The sequence below is a fragment of the Equus quagga genome, chromosome 1, assembly GCF_021613505.1.
Source record: "Equus quagga isolate Etosha38 chromosome 1, UCLA_HA_Equagga_1.0, whole genome shotgun sequence".
In the NCBI taxonomy this organism is placed as follows: domain Eukaryota; kingdom Metazoa; phylum Chordata; class Mammalia; order Perissodactyla; family Equidae; genus Equus; species Equus quagga.
Window position 1 is genome coordinate 168140113 of NC_060267.1, and position 3157 is coordinate 168143269.

The following is a 3157-nucleotide window of genomic DNA, read 5'->3' on the forward strand; positions in this document are numbered from 1 at the left end:
CAGACAGAGGCTCTTTGTTTGCTCTGCTGCTTTGTAAATGAGACAACATTTGCAAAGAACAAATATTGGTTCAGAGGACCAGTGCCTTCCTGCCCACCCCATTTAGGTCAGCTCCCCAACCCCCCTGCACGTACACACAAGCTCAGCTCTTTCTACAAGAGGGTCAATCCTGTTGAAATGTAAGAGTTTTATCCAGTTTACGGTGGAAGATTTGGGTCATGACTTGGATTGGTCCGTAACTGGAAGCTCTCTTAACTCCTCTCTCTCTCTCATCTTCCTCCCTCCCTTCTTCCCTTTCCTCCTCTTCTGGATAAATAAAGAGAAGATGACTATCAAGAAGGCTGCTGTGGTCTAAGGAAGGCTGGGATGTAGGAGATTTGAGTTCAGGTCCTGGAGCTCTGTGAATGAGGACCTGTCATTCTACGCTAGTGTCCACCTCTGAAAAATGGGGGACTGATCTTATCTCCTAAGGTAGTTGGTCAAGATCACAAGATCTTGCCCCCGAACTGTGCCTGGTACATGGAAGAGCTGACAACGGGACACTTTCCTTCTGTCTGAGCACAACAAGCCAGTGTGTGCCTGTGGTTCTGCTGTTGGAGGACAAGCCCCTCTGCAGACTGAAACTGGAGCTTTGTGGCTGTGGAGAAATGGCAGAGCTGGGAGTGCCCTGTCTGTTCCTCTCTCAGTGGACCACAGATGAGCCCCGTGGCCTCTGTGTGTCCCTGTTTCCTGGGAGAGGCAGTGTCCCTGGTGGATGAGTATGTTCACTCTGGAACCAGGCGGCCTGATTTTGCATCCGACTTGCCAGCTGACCTGGAACAAGTTATTAATCTCTCAGGGCTTCCATTTCCTCATGTCATCTGTAGAGCGGGAATTCTAATGCACTGATCTCAGAGGGCTGTGGTAAGCACCCAGTAAAGCTCCTAGTAAGTGCTAGCCACCATGAAGTTGTAAAAAGAGGGATGATGAGCTTCCTGACTCCAGAGCGTCTCTGGTGTAGAATTAAACACCATAAGGGAAAGCACAGGCGCAAGTGTCACAGGCGACCAAGGACACAAAACACTGTCATGGGAACCTCTCACTTCTACATACCCCTTTATACCTGACAGATGTAGGCACAGCCATACGACCAGGGTGGTGCACACTTAACACCCCATAGCCAGCCTCACCCCTGCCTCCGAGGAATGGAGCAGCGACAGGAAGAAGGGCAGCAGTGGCCACTCTTTCCCACTGGTGAGGCAGCTGCTTGGATGGCAGGGCTCGTCTTAGGTCCCCACTGTCAGCAGGAAGTCCCTGCTACAGCAGTGCTCTCTACAGTGTGGTGAGACAATACACTGGGGCGTGGGAGAATATAACCTTACTTCCAGTTATACTTATTCTTAATGCAAAGGACTAACAAATGATCACTCACCCCTCTTTCATATGAGGATTGGTACTGGTCTATAGGCCAGAGAGAGGGATGTCAGGTGGAGCCTTTGCAGTGTCCTGAAGGAAGGCGGGGAACCCGTCCCAGGGCGGGGTAGGGAGCGGGGTGCTGGAATGCTGTGATTCCCTGATCTGTCCTTTGCTTTTGGCTTGTGTGGTTCCACACGGTGGTTTGCACATGCCCAGGCAACTGGATGTACAGATTAGGTGATGCGGTTTAACTCACCAGACCTCATGAGATGCACAAGTGCCTTAAAAAGATGTCTGCAAAGAAACTGGAATTAGAGGATGATTCTGATAACACAAACACAAGTGAACAAAACTAAAATGGAAACACTGACTCATCTTCTAGGCCTGGTGTCAATTAGTGTAAACAGAGCCAAAGATAATGATCATCTGATCAGATTGGATAAGAAGTAACTTTTAGAAATGATGACTCTCTGGAATACGGATTTACACCTACCATCAGGAACCTTGACCTTTCCTTAGGTGTATATTTTGCCTAGAGATATTATTCATTGTACATAAGGCAGCATAAACAGAAGGACATTTAAAAATGAGTATGTCATCTTTGATCCTTTTATAAATTTCTATTCATCTCACGAGTGAAATTTACACAATAGATTAGTGTACCACCTCCCTCTTTTTCCTGATAAGGATGTGCAATTGAAAGAGTTTGGAGGGGCCGGCCTGGTGGCACAGCCGTGTGCCCGTTCTGCTTCTTGGAGGCCCGGGGTTCACCGGTTCGGATCCCGGGTGCGGACATGGCACCGCTTGGCAAAAGCCATGCTGTGGTAGGCGTCCCACGTATAATGTAGAGGAAGATGGGCATGGATGTTAGCTCAGGGCCAGTCTTCCTCAGCAAAAAGAGGAGGATTGGCAGTAGTTAGCTCAGGGCTAATCTTCCTCAAAAAGAAAAAAGAAAAAAAAAAGACAGTTTGGAGCCAGGGATGGTCCAGGGCACTGAGATCAGGCCACACCCTCCCTTGTGCCCCCTCTTCATGCTCACCATTGCACTTTGTTCTGAGTCTCAGATAGTCTTCACCACACTCCTGGGCAGCTTCTTGTGGGAGAGAATTTGCCTCTCCTGTGACTCTGTCCCTAGGCCAAGGTGTCTGGCAGGTTCCACGAAGGGAAGGAAAGTTTTCCATCCAGGAATCTTAGCTCAGCGGGGCACACGGCAGGAGAACAGTTCCTCAGTGGGGCCGGCCTTTAAGAGCCCAGGAGCAGGGGTTCTGGGGACACCTGGGAACAAGAGGAGGGTGTGAGCCTGCTCTCTGTGACTTGAGGCCAGCTCTAGTCTTTTCTGACACCCTTTCCCAGGATGGTCTTTCCTTGTCACATTCTCGTCCTACTCTGGATCTGGGGCAATTCCCTTCTGCCTTCCATCTGTGCAATGAGCACATAGGACTGGTACAGGACCAGCTCTGGCATCCGGATTCAGGAGCAGACCCACTCCCGCCCCTGCCCACTGTAGCCTCCCTCCTGGCACAGAGTGAGCAGCTTAACAAGGGGTTGATTTTTCTTTAATTCCCTTTCAATCAGCATTTTTGCGCTGGATTCCTTCCACGGATCTGTGCCAGAGCCCAGAAAATGAGGTGATCAGCCTGGGCGAGGAATGAAGTGGGAGGGATGAAAGGCGATTGGGCAAGCGGGTAGCGCAAACACAGGAGGTCAAAGGTTGTGCTCTGCCCTCCGGGCCGAGGATAAAGGGGCGCGGGGCGTGGGGAGG